The 20558-nt window shown below is 43.8% G+C and overlaps 1 protein-coding gene and 1 pseudogene across 10 annotated transcripts in view; one reads left to right on the top strand and one right to left on the bottom strand.

The window, feature by feature from the left end:
* Positions 1 to 20558, bottom strand: part of RBFOX2 (RNA binding fox-1 homolog 2) — a 272185-nt gene that overhangs the window by 240846 nt on the left and 10781 nt on the right. The gene's annotated exons all lie outside the window — the stretch shown is intronic.
* LOC123946854 lies at positions 17184 to 17440 on the top strand (annotated as a pseudogene).

Genomic DNA, 20558 nt, shown 5'->3' with positions numbered 1-20558 from the left:
TTTTAATTTTCAGTCCAAAGCAACAAACTGTCTAACAACCCATTCATCGAAGCTTTCAGACATCTCAAATGGAAAAGATAACGTCAAATTCCTTAGCAAATGCCTGAGTAAATCATAGCGAGATGCCAGAAAAAATGAAGCCAAGTGGTCTGAAATGAATACCTGCTTCCTGAGTCCTGAGCCTGTTCTTTTTTTTTTTTTAAGATTTTATTTATTTATTCGTCACAGAGAGAGAGAGAGAGAGAGAGCACACAAGCAGGCAGTCAGAGAGAGAAGCAGGCTCCCTGCTGAGCAAGGAGCCTGGATGTGGGACTCCACCCCAGGACTCCGGGATCATGATCTGAGCCCAAGGCATAGGCTTTACCGACTGAGCCCCCCAGGCATCCCTCCTGAGCCCATTCTAATCCAACCACTTTCCCATATGTGCCTAGTTTCCTTGACCTGAAGCTCTCCTCTCACGGAGACCAGACAAAAACTGGCCCCACTGATTATGTCCACAGGCTCGCGTGTCCTGTAGGTCTTGCCTCCCGTGTCAATCTCAACTTTGGAAGTTTGAGGCCAAGCCAAATCAAACAGCTACAGGGAGGAGAGGCATGCAGGAGCCCACCTTCGGATCCCCAGCCCCGGTCTGCTTCCACACTCCCGTCTAACAGGACCTTAGCTCCCACGCTACAGCTCAAGGTCCCGAGTGCACCATTTCTGTCTCTGCCTCACATGCCTCCTCACCCCTTGCCCCACCTTCACTCGGCCTCCCACACAAGTGAACTCACCTCCATTTCCCTTGCAGCAGAAAACAGAAGGACACCCTGGTTTGCCTTTCAAACGTCTCCAAGGTAGAATGAGATACAAATTCGTTCTTAAGGGCTCTGAACCCTCACTGAGAGAACTATGACATGCAAGTCACAGTGACACACTGACCATGGGATACCCAACAGCCTTACTCCGCTGCTAAAAACCCAACTGAGGCACAGACATGCCACACGTCAACACAGGCATATACCAGCGTTTAAAGCTCAAGCAAAGCTGAATTCAACCTTGCCTCCCCCAGCTCTCTGCACCACCAAAAAAAGACAATTTTGATCACAGGTCAGAGCTGGCGGCCTCAAAATGAATAAACCTGCTCCAGGTAACACTGCTGAAGTAGCAGGGGCAGGACAGATGGACTTCGGCCACTGAACTCTGACATTTCTAGAGGCGGTCAGTGAAACACAGGTACCCTAATGGGAAAGCAGCAGAAAAATAGGGAGGCGTAGCAGTTCCCAAATAGGTCCACAAATTCCTTTATACTACTCCCTTCAAGAAGTGGAGCCTAGAAAAGAGTAATAAGTGGCACTTAATTCTCCTCCCCTTGAGAAGAATTAGACTCAGACACTTGCTTCTAACAAATAAATTAAAGCAGAAAGGATAGTGTATACCCACACGCTCCATCATGAAAAGCACTGCAACTTCCCCTTCACTGGCCCTCTCCCTTACTCAATCTCTCACTTGACCACTCACTCTAAGGGAAGTCAACATGAGGGAGGGAAGACACTCAAGGAGCCTACGGAGAGGTCCTCAGGTTTCCCACCAACAGCCAGCGAGGAACCTACAACATGCCGACAGCCATGAAATGAACCATTATGGAATCTCCCAGTCCCAGTTTAGCCTTCGGATGAGAACATCCCCAGCAACAGCTTCAGTGGAACTTCATGAGGGATCCTGAGCCAGAACCACGCAGCTAAGCTGCTATCAGATTTATGACCCACGGAAGCTGGAAGATAATGTCTGCTGTTTCACGTCTGTAAGCAGAGGGGTCATCTGTTGCATAGCACAAGAGAACTACTATCGACAACACATGGTTGTACACTGGGTCCTGAGTCCCAAACCATCACTTGGGTTCTGGGAACAGACACTACCAGAGAGGAGCACACTGGGAGTTCAGTAACCTCCTCTTCTCTTTAGAGCAGTGATGGCTAACAGAAATATAATGAGAGCAAGAAATACAGGCCATGTGTAATTTACAATTTCCCAGTAACAACATTTGAAGAAGAAACTGGTAAGATAAACCTTAATGTACCTTTTTTGCACTGAGACTTTAAAACCCAGTATGTATTTTGCTCTCACAGTGCAACTCAATCTGGACTAGCCATATTTGAAGCCCAGGACAGTCACAGGTGGCTAATGGCTACTACGTATTAGAGGAGGCCTAGAGAATTTTTTTCTGCAGCTTGGTACCCTTTTAGAAATATGAGTCCAGAGCTCAAAGAGGTAAAAGTAAAGAATTTTTTTAAATGCCTAAGGAATTTTTTTTATATTTTCTTTACTGAGATACATCATTTGTATAGGTTCCCAAGCTAGGAAGAAATGGCCTTCGTGGAAGGAAAGACAGAGGGTAAGGGCAGTGCTTGCTGTTAGGAACTGGAGGGACCACTTTGAAAACAAGAATCAGGGCACCTGGGGGGCTCAGTGGGTTGAGCCGCTGCCTTCAGCTCGGGTCGTGATCTCAGGGTCCTGGGAGCCAGTCCCGCATCGGGCTCTCTGCTCAGCGGAGAGCCTGCTTCCCTCTCTCTCTCTGCCTACTTGTGGTCTCTCTCTGTCAAATAAATAAATAAAATCTTAAAAAAAAAAAAAAAATCAGAGGGAGTACAGAGAATATCACCTGCACTTTTTTTTTTGAAGGCTTTATATATTCGTTTGACAGAGATCACAAGTAGGCAGAGAGGCAGACAGAGAGAGGGAGAAGCAGGCTCCCCAGTGAGCAGAGAGCCCGATGCGGGGCTCGATCCCAGGACCCTGAGATCATGACCCAAGCCGAAGGCAGAGGCTTAACCCACGGAGCCACCCAGGCAGCCCCGTATCACCTGCACTTTTAACCAACACTTCCCTCAGTGTGTGCTCATCTACCCATTTTACACAGCCCTACATCCATCTGAAAAGGAAAGCTACAGTTTGTTCTGAAGCATATCTGGAAGGAAAAGAAAAAAAAAAAAAAAGGCAAAGTAAAAGAACATTTGGCTTTCACAAAAACAGTTCTCCAGCTAACACATTTGCCTCCCCTCCCCAGTGATGTTATCTTCTAAGATCACTGCTGTGAGGAGGAACAAATCAAAACCAGAGCCCTGGGCAGAGTAATCACAAGCAAACCTCCAGTGCAACCAGAGGCACCCTTTTTCTCCTCTCTGCTCCTTCTTGAGAAGCTAGATTCAGGCCACTCTGGAAAAAAGTCAGTTGTGTGAGTCACTGCAGCCATCCCAAGGGGCCTGGGCAAAATCCAGAGGACAGCTGGAAACAGCTGTTGTGAGATCAACTGCAACTGAGGGGGAGGAGGAAAAAGAGAATGAATTCATAGTTTATTACACATGATCCCATTCTGGCCTCAGAAAAGCTGGTTTTTATTTTCTCTCCCAAACAGAAAGTTGCTTCTCCCTTCTTACTTAAAATTCTTTTCCTAATGAAGGAAGCAACAACAGATTCACCACTAAAGCCCCCGAGACCATCACCCAGTGTGGGATACCACTCCCACTGTGTGTCCCAGTGGGGGGTAAACAGGAACCCACCAGGTAAGAAAAAATTATTAAAGAGCAGCGGTAAAGGCAGATGCCTTTGACTTAAACTAAACTCTTAAAAAAAAAAAAATCACCAGGAAATATGAGACTGCTGAAATTTAGCAGAGAAAGAGCCTCAGGGAAAGAGGAGTTCCACTCTCATTCCTCGCAGGCTAACGAGGTTACAAGCACTGTCCATTAAGGAAAAAGGAAGATATGCCTGAGAGTGTTTCCTTGCAGGACCAGAGGCAACCAGTCTCTAGACTTCTAGTCCGCCTTCCTGTTAGCCAAAAGAATGTCAGTCTTCACACATCAAGCCTAGAAGTCCTGGAGAAAGGTGGCTGACGTCTGGTCCAGATATTGTACTAAAACAATGAGCTGTGTAACAACAGCTACCTTTCCCACACAAGAACTCCTCAGAGTGTGACAAGCGAGGGAAGAATGGGGATTTCCTGGCACCTGACACAAACTAGTCTAACCAGGCTCTGGTAATATGAGACGCAAGGAACTGGGAAGCATGCACCTCGCCACCTGGTCTCAGCACACCCAGAAAGCCACCCTTGAAAACCCCGTGCCTACAGCTCCGGTGGCTTCCATCCACACACGCTCCACGGTGCTCAGCTGTGGATTCGACATCATTCTAGACACTCCGTGGTAGAAGCAGTCCCTGTTCCTCAAATTCACCAGGCAAACCACCCAAGAGAACAGCAGACTTGCTGCCTTCACAAGAGGTCTAGAGAGATGTTTAAAAGCCGGTGAAAAATCCCTCCAACTCTCCCCGTTGCCCCCCTGCCGTCAAGTGACACTGTTCCTCAAGTTAAGATACGAAGATTCAAATATCTCATTACCCTCCCTTCCCCAAAGTGCTGTTTTTCACTATAAACTTTAGTTATTTCTTCCACAAATGTTTAAGTATTTACCATATTACATCATATAGAGGATCTCTTGCAATGAACTTCCAAAGCCAGCGGCTGGAGATCCTGCCGAGGGCAGAAGGAACTGAGATGGGGAGGGAATGCAGAGGAAAGTCTGAGTCAGCTTCCAGGGCCAGAGGAAAGTTTCCCTTGGCCTCCCAGGTTTAAGATTACAATAATTAATGACAACTTGTGAAAGTCATAAAAACTTTTTCAACTGCCAGAGCTTACATCCTGGATCCCTTTTGTTTTTTCCTCCTCAATGTCTCACCTTTTCAAGTGTCCAGCAAACCTAGAAAACAACTGTGGTACAATTCCATCCGAAATCCAGTCTTGCTCACCAACAAATCAGCAAGATTTAGGACCCTTTACCGCGTTTCACATCATCAACTTAAACTGTTCAATTTAACTCTGGCTGAGTTTACACACCATCTACCCAACTAAATCAAAAGGCTTTACAAATCCATTCCCTGGATCTTACTCTTCCTGCCCAAACCCCCTCACTGAGTAGAATCTCAAATAACACCTCTTGGCTAGCTTTTAATTTAAGTAAAAAGTACAGGAATGAGACAGAGAGACTGAGTCTAACACGTACAAAATGCAGAAGCAATGAGGGACACCTTGGGTAGCTCAGTCGGTTAAGCATCTGCCTCAGCCCAGGGTCCTGGGATCGAGCCCCACGTCATGCTCCCCGCTCAGTGGGAAGCGTGCTTCTCCCTCTGCCTGCTGCTGCCCCTGCTTGTGCACAACCTCTCTCTGAAAATACATAAATAAAATCTTTAAAAAAAAAAAAAATGAGGAAGGAATGAAGTTGTGTCTTTCCAAAAGAAGCCACGCTCCAGAAGCAAAAAAAGTTGTTTTTTTTTTTATCAAGTCTCAGGACAAGATGACATCCAAAGTCCCTGCATCTCCTCACAACAGCCAACTTCTGCATAACACAGCTCGGCAGCCAAAGTCACTTGCGCTTTCATCCCCTTTTCCTCCAGAAAGTACTCCTGATAACCCCAATAACTTCCTTCCCAATGAGCCCATGGCGGCTGGCACTGCAGTGATGACCAGCAAGGATTAGTAAATCTAGTCATCTGTGTTGAAAGGCAACTTGAGGAAGCCAACAGATAAGCATGTCCCAGGCCCACCCTCGGGGTGGGGAGCCCACCAGGTTGAAAAGGTAAGGGGGCTGTGAGAGGAATTTACCACCAACTGTAAGGTCAGACTGTCTTCAACTTAGTATGTTCATGGTAGTAACCATACTATTTTGTTCAGGGTTTTTATTTTCCCAACTGAGGCAACAAGAAAAAAGAATCATAATTAGGGTCTAAGGGCAAAGTACAAATTGATTTTTAAAAAAGTAAGTAACGGAGGAGCGCCTGGGTGGCTCAGTCGGTTGAGCGGCGAAGTCTTGATTTTGGCTCAGGCCATGATCTCAGGGCCATGAGACCGATTGAGCCCTGCACCGGCCTCCACTTTGGACGTGGAACCTGCTTAAGATTCCCACTTTCCCTCTCCCTCTGCCTCTCCACTCTCTAAAAAAATAATAAGTAACGAAAATAATTGAACCTTAGACTGTAGAGGGTCTGGGCACGTGGGAATTTTAGTTCCCTACACATTGCTCTGTGCATACTATCATCCGTGCCTAGGAGACAGCGAAACTCTTAAACGGGAAGCAGTGGAGTAGCCCAGCCAAGGTCTTCACAGGAGACAGGGGTCCACAGGCAGAAGCTAGGCTTCTTAAGGGTATAATCTGGGGGGAGAACTTGTCTTAGACATAAAAAAAAAGCACACAGGAAGGCACTATTAACTTCACAGATTTAAAATCTAAAAGGAGGAAATGCAGGATTTACAGTTCTTAGAGGAATGCTAAAACCCACACACAATATTTAAACACAGAATTTTAGACCTGGAAAGGGACTGATTGCTAGACAATAAATCAGTATTATAAGAACAATTCCAACGCACACTTGTGTCCAAGGAGTTCAAAGCACCTGGCCCTAAGCATTGTGTATGTGCGGCATGAGGAAGACTAAAGCTTTAACTTTTGCTCTTTAGGATTTGTGCTAATTCACAACTTTGTGTTACACTTATCTTTCTTCTAAGGAAGGAAGGCAAACAGAAGGATGGAGGGAAGGGGAAAAGAGGGAGAGGGAATGAACAAAGGTACCCAAAATGTGTTTTACCTCCTACGATACGAAAAATGCATCCCACCAGGGGTCTCAGCTACACCTTCCTTGTGTCTGTTTTCCTATGCTTTTCCTCGATCTTCTCTAGGGCTGTTTTGGATTTTGTCCACAGTCTTGGGTTTCTCTCTCCACCCCACTTTGTGCCTTTTGCCTATCTTCCTTCGTTGTCTGCCTGTCAACCTCTTTACCTCTTTCCCTATCCCTGCCCCCTACTCACATCTCTACACAACACAAAAGTAAATTTCACTCAAAAGCAAACAAATGTGGGGCGCCCGGATGGCTCAGTCAGTTAAGCATCTGCCTTGGGCTCAGGTCATGATCCCAAGGTCCTGGGATGGAGACCCACATCAGCCTCTCTACTGGGTGGGGAGCCTGCTTCTCCTTCTCCCTCTGTTGCTCTCCCTGCTTGTGCATGGTGCTCTCTCTAATAAATAAATAAAATATTTTTTTTAAAAAAAAGGGCAAACAAATGTTATAACTGAAAGTTCCTTACAATGTTACAAATCATCTGATCTGATCCTTCTAGTTTAAGAAACTGAGGCTCTGAGAGATTTCCCTGATGTCACCAAACTAAATAAACAACAGAAGTGAAACTAAAATCCAGGTTGTTCCATTAAAATACTAAAAGAAAGCATGAAAAGTTTTTATTTTTTTTTTTTAATTTATGTATTTACTGGAGAGAGAGAGAGCGCGCACACACACAGGGAGAAGGACAAGGAGAAGCAGACTCCCTGCTGCTCAGGGAGCCCAATGCAGGGCTGGATCCCAGGACCCTAGGATCATGACCCGACCTACTGAGTCACCTAGATCCCCCAAGAAAGTTATTTTTAAAGCTCAGAGTGTAAGAAGCTCTTTCCCAAAAAAAAAAAAAAAATCTGAAATTTTGAAAATCCTTATATATTCAACTACATTCCAAAATACATCACATACATACTTGTAAGCTACAAACAAATTCAAAGGACAATGACAAAATGAATGGGAAATTGTGCATCATGAATGACAGGAGCTAATTTCCTTAATGCATAAACATTATCAATTAAAGAAAAATTCTTTAATTCTTTCAAACCTGAGTTCATGACAAAGAAATACAAATGAATTTGAGGCATTTAAAAAAAAATCCCATTACAGACATACAAAAGATCAAGACACCATTTTTCACTTCGACTGTTGAAAATCAAAGTATGGAAACAGTTTGCCAAGGGGACAGGTAAAAGTCACTCTGCTTTGCCGTTCACAGGAGTACACAATTTTGGAGGCTGCTTGGCAGTACTTATAAAAAATTTAAACATACCTGCCCTTAGAAGCCAACAATTCCACTTCTCAGAATCTGTTCTCCGGTACTTACCTATGTGCACAGAAGAACACACATACAAGCGGCATTGCTTAGAGTAGCAAAAGAGTGGCAACAACCTACGTGTCTAGCAACAGGAATGTTTAAACAAATCATGATTTAAAAAAGAAAAAAAACAAAAAACTTTCTATGGAGTACTATGTGGTCATTTCCAAAGAATGAGGTTGATCTGCATAAACTGAAACAAAATGTTCCCTAACACATTCCGTTCACTGAAAAATAAAGAGGAGACTTTAGGTATATAAAGGAGTACGCATCTCTAAGTACCTAAATAAACAGAATTCCTCCAGGACAGAACAGAAACTACCAAAGCTTCTATCACACCAACACTCCAGAAGGAACTCTAGCACTCTTCCAGTTCCGTGGAAAGCTAAGTTCTCCACTGCTAACATGCAATGACCTTCTTCAAAAGACTCGTCCCCTAATACCTCTCCCTGAACTCTTGAACCCTGAAGCTCTCTGTTCCTTCTCAACCCCTTCTTTGCCAACGTACCGGCTCATCACCTGTGCTCCCGGCAACCTTTTCACACCCCTACAGCTTTGAATTTTTCTTCACTCTCAATATTTCTCTATATTAGCATTAACTCATTTTCCCCATAAACCTGCCCTATCGCCTTCCAAAGCCTAAAGGCCATGACTAGGACTTGGCATTCTCTTTGTTCTCCCCACTGCTCCTTTTCCACCAACTCATTAATTTTTCATCAAACACTTACTGGGTGACAACTGTATACCATGCATATTATAGTAAGAAGTCAAAAAGAGAAACGTGACACCTGGTCCCTGTTTTAAGAAACATGCAGCCTAGGACAAATGTTCCCAAGCACACTTCAAAGCATCCAAGAGAAGGAAAGAAAAGAGATGCAGGGGAGGCACCCTAATGTCCAAACCGACAGCTCTGGCTACCTCTAGAGAAGGAACTGCAGGTGGTGGTCAAAGCCACCACCGGCTTTACCTGTTCGTTTCTAGGTTTTTTATTTGTAAGAATATATTTACATATGAATTTATAATTTAAAATGAACTTTAAAAAGGAGGTGATGTCTAACTACTCTTTGTGTTCCTAACGCCCACCTAGCGTGCTGTCTTGCAAATAAGCGGAGCTCAAAGTAAAGCACAAACGATGTGCAGAGTCCTACAGAGCAGAGCGGAAGGGAGGAGAAATGATCAAATTCTGTTGCCTTTATGCAACAAAGGCAATGCGGGGTTTGTCTACCTTGGCACTACTGACTTCTCAGATCGGCTCACTCGTCATGAGGCGCCTACCCTATGTGTTTTAGGGTGTTAAACAGCACCCCTGGCCTCTACCCAGCAGACACCAGCAGCACCATGACAGCCACAAAAATCAAAAACGTCTCCAGACATCACCAAATGTTTTGGTGGGCAAAATCTCCCTAAGTTGAGAACAACCGAGTTAACGCTCATACATCGCACTCCCTCAACTGCCATGACCTTCTGTCAACCTGCCCAATGATCCCAATGCTTAGTCCTCAGTGATGTCATTCCTCGGGCTGACAATCCTTCCAAAGCCTCCAAGTTCAACCTATTTATTTCCAAGGGGCTTTCCTCCACCATAATCATCCCTCTGATAACTACTCCTTGGGAATGGTCACTATCCAAACTCTTCCAACATCAAGATCTCAAATTCGTATCACAAGCTCCTGTCCTTCGTCTTCTCCCACCGGCTTACTGCACCTGAACTTGTCTGTTCCGGCTTCCCCACGCCCCACCCAGGGTAACAGGCACTAGGCTACAGTCCAGCTTCTCAGTACAGTCTGATAAAGATACCAACAGGACCACCTCAATTCAAGCTGCCACTTAGCTGAGACTTAGTAATCCTTTTATCCCACTTTTTGATGAATTCTTACCATACTTTGTTTAAACTTTCTCTCCTCTCCTCAAGGTGCCAAGAACACCCTGCCCGCAGGCTACTTTTCTCCCCGAACTGAAGGAAGGAGGTCCTGGGACGGGAGCTTAGTCACCTGCCTTCTCCTTACCTCCTAGACATTCGGTGCTCAATAAACAGGTGTTAAATTCAGAAAGGAAAAACATCATGGCTTTATATTTAAAAGAGTGCTTTCTACAAGGGGGAAAAAAAGCTCTAAATTTCGTTCTAATTCAAGATTTTATTTTGCAACTCTAAGCAACCTCAAGGAAAGTCGACATTGCCTCTCCAGTTTCTCAAGCTATCCCCGCCCACCGACGGCACACCCTGCTGCTGCAAATGGGTCCTTGGGGTCATCACGAAAGCATGGAGAGGTGTGAGAATGAAGAATAAAATGTAAGTGCCAACTGTAACTGGCCGTACCCGAAATAAAGAAGCGCCACCCGTAACTGTGAGCGACTCCAGAACTCCGGGAGAGGCAGAGGAGTACCTGAACAGGCTAAGAGACCATCGGCGGCAATCCCACATGCTAAAGACCCATCCCCCGGTTCTCTGTGAAGAATGACCAACATGCTCCAAGAGTACAACAGCTCTGCAACAGGACACAAGGACTTCAAGTCATTCGTCAGCAGAAACCATGGTACAATAGCTTTAGAATTAAATGTCCCATTTGCACCCACCCTAATGCCTTCCGCAGGTACAAGCTTACTGTCAGAAGGAACAGGCGGCATACACAGTTCACTTAAAGAACCTCAAGGTCCCTATCGAATCGAAGGCATAACACTTTCCACCAGCTTTTGTCCCATGAGATAATTATGGAATAAGAAGCTTGGCAAAAGCTTTGGCAAAATAGAGCCAATCATTTCTCAAGACATGTTCTAAACGTTTTTCTTGACCTTCAGCTTACGGTAGCTTAGACAAGTATCTTAAAAGCATTTCTAGTGAGCCGTTTTTGGTAACTTGGGAGCAAAATTATTTTTAGCTAAAAAAGTTTATTTCAATCCCTCTCCCATAACTCAGAAGCATTTAACCAGGTTTAGTTCAAGCTTTCCAGAATAATTTTTCTTTGAGTGAACTCAAAGCACAGAGGATGTCCCAGCTTCAAAGGAGAAACTTTCTCCTTAAGAGGCACTGACAACCAAAATGGGCTAATATACAAGGTCTGTAAAAAACAGAACAAAACAAAAATCACTTGCCGACCTGCCACCTACCCTGGTATACTGTGAGATCAAGCACACTGACATTCATAAAATTTTTTGGACGCCTCTGACGGACAAAACATTGTTGTTACAGCATTCCAAACTATGAAGAGCAAAACGCGTGCCTGCACGGGAGAAAGTACGTCACATAAACTTAAATGTGATGAAAGGGAACATCAGGTTCAAGTTGTTTCCGTGCAGCACTCAAACCGTGATTCCAAACAGAGAGAAGAAGGCCTCTTCAAGGATGAAGGCAGCTGCAGAAAAATAAGGAATTCCGCTAGAAGACAGGTCAACCACACGCATACAACCTTAACCAAATACAGGTTTTCTTTGTTCTCTCTTGTTTTTCTCCCGTGAACAAAGAACGTCACTACTCCACCTACCATGAGGTTATGTTCCTTGAGTGGTGGGAGAATCCAATCACCATCACCATCACGTCAACTTCAAGAACAACGGTACACATGATTGCAGGAGGACAGCAGTCTGTGGGTGAACCAACCGCCAACGACTTCGGAAAAACGCCTATCCTCACGCCCTCCGTTCCCACCCCACTGATCTGCCCGCGGTTCCTCTCTAACCTTGTCCTTGCACGTGCTGCCACTTCTGCCTGGAACAGCCTGTCCCTCCCTCTCCTCTCCCTGCCTAGCCCCTACTCACTCACTCAGTCCTCAGCAACAGCTCCTGCAGAATGTTCTTCCTGGGCCCATGCCACCCAGCTGGATAAGAATCTCTTTATTATGCTCCCATAGAAACACTGCACTCATTCCTATCAGGGTACAGAAGCTCCTCTATTACCCCAGGTTGGGTCTGGAATGAAAGGCTGTTCCTAAGTCCACTAGTCCATAAAATTCCAATGTGAAAAAAATCCAAGTAACCCACTGGGTATACATCTAGTGAGGAAACACTGAAGAGAAATGGCTTATAGTAACGGTTCTAACTTGCTTTGTTTCTTCTCAACTCACTTCATGACTTGCCCTTGACTCTTCACAACTGTCTGCGTTGTCGAAGAATTCACCCTGTACAAGTATGCACCCATCACTGCTCACATGACTTCCATTTGAAATCGTGTCTACATTTACCCACCCCATCGTATCAGCATTCTTGTTATAATCAGAGATTTTAGCCTTACGGAACAAGGCACAGTTAATAATAAATATAAGCTCCAGTAACACCTTATATGCTAACAAACGTGACAGACAAAATTAAAATGGCCGTGTGCCACGACCGGCACTCTTTTCTTCTTTGTGGTAAGCAGAACTAGCGCACTTCGGCTCTACCTAACACACGACTTCATTTTTCTATAAAAATTAGCAAATCCAATTATAAGTAAAACAGCTCCTATACTTACTCCTAATTCATTTTAATAAATTATTTTTAAAACAACACGAGCAAGTAATACGAAACTCTAAAGGCACAAAGGACTATAGTCAGTCTTCACCTATACCCCTACTTCTCTGTCACTTAATAACCCTCCCCAGAGACAACGCACTATCGGAATCTTGTGATTCCCAGCAAAGAGAGTCTGTGTGTACAAGAATATATGCTCTTCATTATTACATTAATAATATATTATTATATTATCTTTATTAACAGCAGCAAACTATACACTTTTCTGCACCCTGAATTTTACACTTGATGTATTTGAGTCTTCTGTTTGTTCATGGAGAGCGGTCTGATTCTCTGTAAGGACTGCATGATATCCCATCCTATCAAATGTACCTTATTTTAGTTCACAGATTTCCTGTCGAAGAGCATTTTCTTTTGTTCAGTGGTTTGCTACTTCAAGTAATTTTGTAATGTATATTCTCACGCACAGATGCAGAAGTATCTGTTGGATAAATTCCTAGAAATAGAGCTGCTGAGTCAAAGAATACATGCATTTTACGTTTTAGCAGATATTGCTAAACAGCTTTTCATGAAGGGTATGTGGCTTTTCACCCCACCAGCAACGTGAGTACCTACTTCTCTACCTATACACTCTGCAATACATTGTGTCTCTAAATTTTTGTTTCAATGTACAGCGGGTTCCAGAAACCTCCCATGATAAACTTCACAGGTTCCATTATAATTATAATGTTCCTTTTACTCTGAAGCCCCATGGTCTAGCCTATTGGACGCATTTAAATGTTGTTAAATGAATAAATGAAACGCCAAGCGAAAGAGCAGGGGCTTTTGGGGGGGGACGCCTCTGACGTTTTTGGGGGGGTCTGCCTGGCTGAGGCAGAGGAGTGTGCAATCTTGATCTCAGGGTGGTGAGTCTGAACCCCATGCTGGGCAGAGAGATAACTTTTAAAAAAATAAAAAGAGTAGGGGTTTTTGCACAATGAGGGGTTTACCTTTTTTCTTTTTTAAGATTTTATTTATTTATTTGAGAGAGAGACAGAGATCAGGAGAAAGGGGAGGGGCAGAGGGAAAAGGAGAGGGAGAGGCAGACTCTCCCCTGAACATGGAGCCTGATGCGGGGCTGGATTCCAGGATCCTGAGATCATGACCTGGGACGAAGTCAGATGCTCAACCAACTGAGCCACCCAGGCACCCCGAGGTTTACCTTTAATATAAGGAAAAATGAAAGTGATTTAAATATCAGCAACGTTTCCCTTTTAGAAGGGAGAGGTAGGTAAGAAAGGATGGATGGAAGGATAGATTCTGATCTAAAACAGTTTCTCCTGGGGGGCGGGGCGGTTAAAAAGCAAGAAATACTTACCCGAAATAAAGTATTATCCTACCTTAAAGATATACAGCCTATCTTTAAAATTTCAAGAAAGCAGAGGGCCTCCCATGCAACTCCCAAAGGAACAGTAAGGTTCCTTCTCTGAAACTGCCATGCGATCCTGAAGCTTCTCACATTATTTTTCTTACCCAACTTTCCGAATAATGGACTCTCATCGTATACTGTACACAATCACAGAGCTGGTTAACATCTCATTCATTTGCTTCTGTACAGTCCCTGGCATTGTGCTAAAAATCTTGCAGGGGATACAATAAATCCTGAACTCTGCGCTGTCACTGGTCAGCACGTGTTTGCCGTGGTCTCTGGTGCCCCTGCTTGGTGCCACAACCACCACCATAACCGGTGACACGTACAGTGTTCACCATGGACCAGGCACTCCTCCAAACACATTTTACTGTACACACTCATTTAATACAACAACTCTGCCAGGAGAAACATTTTCCCCATTTTACAGATGAACAGCTGAAGCACAGAGTAACTTCAAGTTAACTCTGTGTAACTACGAGTAACTACAAGTAAGTAACTTGCCCTAAGGACACACAGATAAGCAGGCATACAGACAATCTGAATCTAAGCAGTCTGATACCAGAATGCTTTTAATCCAGGATCTTAATACAGCGTGATAATCGTTGTGCAAAGAGTATATGTTGTGCAAAGAGTATATGTTCCCAAGTCCTAGGCTTTGACATATACTCAGTGTGTATCTCTATCACAACAATTATCACAGGGCATGAAAGTTACCTGTGTACACATCTACTTCCCCACTGCAAGTTCAAGTCTTAGGCATCACTGTGCCTGACACTACCAGACTCGATAAAATCTTTAACTGGGTTTTAAGTTAAAAGACTAAATAATCTCATTTCTAGTCCTTGGGCTTGTACTTCCTATTTTCTATGTTGGTTCTCCTTCTGCTCCTATGTGTCACCATTTCCTAAGACCCATCTCCTCTAAGGCAAGATCTGCCTCTCAAATTGCACTGCTTGCCTAGAGGTGCCGGCCAAACTTCTCAGGCTGCCTTGGGTACACTGCTGGGAGTCCTGAAACACCAGACAGACCCGCACCACCATTCCTGCTGGGCAGGGCACTGGCAATAAAGCTCCTACCCCCCACCTCACCCCCAGCAGCCACCAGTATGGATCAATGGCTCTTATCAGGAACATGGTAGTAACTTGAGCCACCTGCCAAGACAGGCGCTTTCTGCGATCGGGTTGCACAAATGCCTGGAAACCTTACACCAGGTACGAGGGAAGAAGCAACAGGGGAAACAACAGAGCATCTGGTGCCCCGCCTGCTTCCATTCACTGCGTGGGGCCAGAGACTGAGCAGGCCTCATTCACTCATGGCAAAGCCTTGGGACCATAAAGGCTGTTTGGCGAGAATAGCATCGCCATATAATGGAGGTTAGCATCCATCTAGAGTACAAGACATCCCCACTGGCCTCATTCTCCAAACAGCTAGAATGCTACCTCCTCTCCCTCTCTAACATCCTTGTGGAGATAAAGGTCCACTGCAGAAGCTAACTATGAAAAGCACAGTTTTACTGCAGACCTTTAGATGCTCTCTAAAGGTTAACAGAGCTAGACTCAAGCCTAAGCATGCAATCCTTAATGCTGTCTTAATGTCTGAATCAGAATCCACTGTCTACTAAACATGAGAAAAATATTCTGCGTTTGTGGAACCGTATCTCTTTACTCCCCATCAGGTCTCAATGGGAGAATGGTCATATCCCAACGATGATGACCGTTCCCTCAGTCCTGGACTGTCAACAAACACAGAGGTTACGTGAAACCAACAGCAGTTATGGTTGCTGAGACACAAACACCTACTAGGAACTAAACCTTCCTCTCTCACAATTCAACACCAAACTTGGTTCATTGACCAGCCTCCTGACAGCAGCGACATTCAATCAGGATGAGCTGGACATTCTGGATCCATCTGGTATAGAAAGTGTCATACCGAATAAAATCACACTGCAGTTAGAGTCTATGTGCAATGACTCAAGGCAGATCCTGAGTATCATTACTAACTCAATGACAAACAGGACATCTGACCCAAAAAGGGCCCTTCTAGTGGATAAGGACAGGATCGGGAGCAGCTGACTTGGACAGGTGGAGAGCTAAGGACGCCTATCTTTTGCCCAAACATCTTTAAAGGTATCATCAGTCAGAGATTTGTAGGGTATTCACAGGAAAGACTGGAGATGCAGATCAGGTCTCTGAAAATAAAAACAAGAAACATTAAAAAGAAAGATTAGGTTTCTGACCCCGTGAGTCCATGAAATACAGACACCCACTTCATGAGGGCTTGTACTAATCAGGGTCAGCCTTACCAGAGACACTTAGATTTAGTTTTATCTCAGTAGCCCAGGACAGAATAATCCTAACTCCAGAAACCTAATTTAAAAAAAAAAAATCTACAAAAAAATGTTCTGATCTCCAAATACAGAGAAAAAGAAAAGCAGAGTACAGGTAGCATGCATATTAATACCACCATGTGAGTTGCTAAAAGGGAGTGGAGAAGATATTATATAGGTACTACCTCTGGAAGGATAGCCAGGAAACTAACCACAGTTACCTCCAAGGAGAAACCAGGTAGTTGGGACAAGGCAGAGACTTTTTTACTTTTTTGCATATTTTGAATCATTCACCATGTGAACATATGCTTAAAAAATAAATGACAATGGGAGAGGGGGAGGGGGGTTATGGACATTGGGGAGGGTATGTGCTATGGTGAGTGCTGTGAAGTGTGTAAACCTGGCAATTCACAGACCTGTACCCCTGGGGATAAAAATACATTATATGTTAATAAAAAATTAAAAAAATAAGAAGGAAATAAATAAATAAATAAATAAATGACAAGCCGGGGGGGGGGGTACATTCCATATAAGAAACCCTCAGAGAAACTGTACCAGAATAGTAAGAAAGATGAAGAAATGAAAGATTCTACTTAGACCTAAAGCCAAAAGTCTGAGCTTACTGCTTGCCGTCATACACAGTCTCTGAGCCTGAAATAACTGAAATGAGTACATGGTCTCCCTTGCCCGACTGAAGCAGGGAGCTGGTTGGATGACTTCTAGATGCCTTCGACCTTCATTTCATACTACCCACCGTTATTAATCCAGTGATTTATCTATTGCTGATCTACTAGCTGATAGTAAAATTATAGATGGGATAACTTTGAGGCAAATAACAAGCAAACAATAATAACAAATTACCATATACACAGCAACTAACTATCCCATTGAACTTCCCCCAAATATGAACTACAGGAAAGTGAGATAAACACATGAAGCCTCTCGTACAATGCGTGGCACATACAAACACACACTAAATCTTAGCAAAATGCCGATTCAAAACACTGGCCACTTTCTGTGCTCATGGTGGGAGCAGCAGGTGCGCCTTCAACATGCAGACAGATGCCGGCAAGTTTGTGGACCTGCTCGTGCCATGCCTCGGACATGCTCTGCCAGCAAACGCACCACTGGCACCAAAGACCACACACCCGTCCAGGGGATCAGGCCTGACAAGGCCACAGGCAGGTTCAACTGCCAGTTTAAAACCTAGGCTATCTGTGGGGCCATTAGCAGGATGGGTGAGTCAGACTCCATCCTCCAACTGGCCAAGGCCGACAGCATCATTTCAAAGAACTTCTGACTGGAGAGGATCATGGATGTGGAATATTTGTTATAAATAAATAGTAAGCCGGAAAAAAAACAAAAACCCACTGGTTAGATCCAAATTACTGAAGAAACTGAGGATCAGTGTTGACTTCTACATGACTCAAGAATTACTGTAATTATGTGAATTACTGTTAGGTAACAGACAAAATACTTTCAATATTAAATATATGTCACGTGAAGACAATGAAGTTCATGTTCAATATTCATTCTTTCTCAATCATGCCCTTTGGTCTGAGGGGCACAAGGCCCAAAGGAAAAGGCACTGAGTAAAAAGCCACAAAATCTGGTAGAAGCATCAGTTTTGCTACTTCCTAGTCACGAGACTTAAAGAAGCATATCTTTACCGTATGAAAAATAGGAAAAAGAATCACCTATCTTTTGGGGTTGTTGCAGGGAATAAACAAGAACCTATATCAAAGCATTTTATACACTATAAAACATTATATAAATTTAATTACTGTACATTTTGTACAATTTTAGTCACCAAGCTACAAATCCAAAGACGGTGATTACAGAAAAAGCAACAAAAATTATTAAAGAGATTTTTTTTTACAAATAAGCCCTATAAAGACTGATTTTTTTTTCAACAAACATTTACTGGCTTCTTATTATATTTCCTTGACATTCATGGAGAAGCTGAAGAGAGAAAGACTAAGAGACTGTTCCTGCCTTTAAAGAAGTCAAGGGGCAGGGCGCCTGGGTGGCTCAGTGGGTTAAAGCCTCTGCCTTCGGCTCAGGTCATGATCCCAGTGTCCTGGGATCCAGCCCCCATCGGGCTCTCTGTTCAGTGGGGAGCCTGCTTCCCTTCCTCCTCTCTCTGCCTGCGTCTCTGCCTAACTGTAATCTCTGTCTGTCAAATAAATAAATAAAATTTAAAAAAAAAAAAGTCACAGGGCATCTGGGTGGCTCAGTCGGTTAAGCATCTGACTCTCGATTTTGGCTCGGATAATAATCTCAGGGTCCTGGGGTTGAGTCCCGTGTCCAGCTCCATGTTCATCTCAGGGTCTGAGATTCTCTCTCGTCCTCCTTCAACCCCATCCCCTATGCTCGTGCTCTCTCTAAAAAAATAAACTTTAAAAAAACTGGGGTACAAAAAAATAAGGTTTGATAATTATAACAAATACGGCTCTTATACACTGAACACCTATTATGTGTCAGGCCCTGAATAAGCACATGCTATATATCATCTCTTTCAATTCTTAGAGAATATATTTTACAAGGGAAGAAGCTGAGGCTTAAAAAGGTTAAATAACTTCACCAAGATCATACAACTGTGATACGGAAAAGCTAAGGTTGCAACTCAGCTCTGCCTGGCAGCCTATTCTATGTTTTACAATCTTGGAGCGGGAAAAGCTTTTCTTATTTATTTATTTATTTGACAGAGAGAGATCACAAGTAGGCAGAGAGGCAGGCAAAGAGAAAGGGGAAAGCGGGCTCCCCGCTGAGCAGAGAGCCCGATGCGGGGCTCGATCCCAGGACCCTGGGATCATGACCTGAGCCGAAGGCACAGGCTTTAACCCACTGAGCCACCCAGGCGCCCCGGGAAAAGCTTTTCTAAGCAGGGGACACACACGCATGCGTGCGCGCATGCACAACCGAACCAGTTCCTGAAAACATCAGGAGACCTTATTACATTAAAAAAAAAAAAAATCGGGGTGCCTGGGTGGCTCAGTGGGTTAAGCCTCTGCCTTTGGCTCAGGTCATGATCTCCAGGTCCTGGGATCCAGCCCTGCATCAGGCTCTCTGCTCAGCAGGGAACCTGCTCCCCCCCACCCCGCCCCGCCTGCTACTCTGCCTACTTGTGATCTCTGTCTGTCAAATAAATAAAAAATATCTTAAAAAAAAAAATTAACCTTCTGGTATCTGGCCAGCTCTGTTAGTACGGCTTGCGACTCTTGATCTCAAGGTTGTGAGTTTGAGCAGCCCCACACTGGGTGGAGAGGTTACTTAAAAATAAAAAAACCCAAAAATAAAAATAGAAATATTTTTTTTTAAAATCTTAAAAAACAAAATACCTTCTGATATAGTCATTGAAAATAGCAGTGTGCAAAGGCACCAGTTTGCTGGTGTCTGTGGGAAAAAAGGAGAGGATAACACAAGAAACAAAAAACAGGGGTTAGCTGTTTAGTGAAGGGGTACAGGGCACCTGGGGACAGATGCTTTAATAAATACATTTTTATAAATGTAGGGTTGCATCTGCTTATGAAGTAATATGTGACAGTTTCAAATTTTGTTTAACTCTATTTTGTTTCAAATTTTGTTTAACTCTATTCCAAAGTTATTTGATTTCTCTTTTCTCAGCTGAATGACACCTATTCTCCTTTCTCAAAAAGCCATCGATGGAAAACAGCCTGGGACACTGAATTACACAAATTCCTCACCTGAAACAGGATGCTGGACCAGTCAGGTGTTTCTCTTGTATTATTAGAACTGATACTTTTTTTTTAACTGAAGTATGGCTGAAAAATTGTTTAGGGTTTGTTCAGACTCTGGGATACTACTAAACCAAACAAGCATGTACTATTTACCTAAAACTAACACTGAAAAAACAACTCATGGTGAAGCTCAAATCCAATAAGGATAAATGATCCCCACAAAAGCCCAAGAAAATCAAACACAAAAGTTTCCTGAAACACGTTTCCCAGGATTAAAGCAAAGGACAACACTCACTCCGAACTACTCCCAGAGAGGAAAAGAAATGCAAAGCCAGCATAAAGGAGAACTGCACACACACAGGTACTCGGTATCTGTTAATCGCAGCATTTTTACACAGCTGACAAAAATCACTAATGGTCTGTGATAAGAACCTTTCTGAACGACTTCTGCTGTATGTATGCAAAATGCCAAAATTAACCAATTCATCTCCAACACTGTAAAACACAGCCAGATCAAAGCCAAAATGTTACAGCAAAAATGGGGAATCAAATTCTTGGAATCAAAACAAGCAGCTAGGGACCTGTAACACCAAGCAGAGGGACCAAAAACATGCGTCTATAACACCTATGAGTAGCACCTGGGGCTGGGGAGGGGGCTTGCCAACAGAAACAGTAACCTCTAAGCCCCCACATGGACCTTCTAAATATGACCAGCATCACTCAAAG

Source organism: Meles meles, chromosome 7 (genome assembly GCF_922984935.1).
Source record: "Meles meles chromosome 7, mMelMel3.1 paternal haplotype, whole genome shotgun sequence".
NCBI classification, from domain to species: Eukaryota; Metazoa; Chordata; class Mammalia; order Carnivora; family Mustelidae; genus Meles; species Meles meles.
Note: the sequence above shows the minus strand (reverse complement) of the source record. Positions and strands in the feature narration are given on the sequence as shown.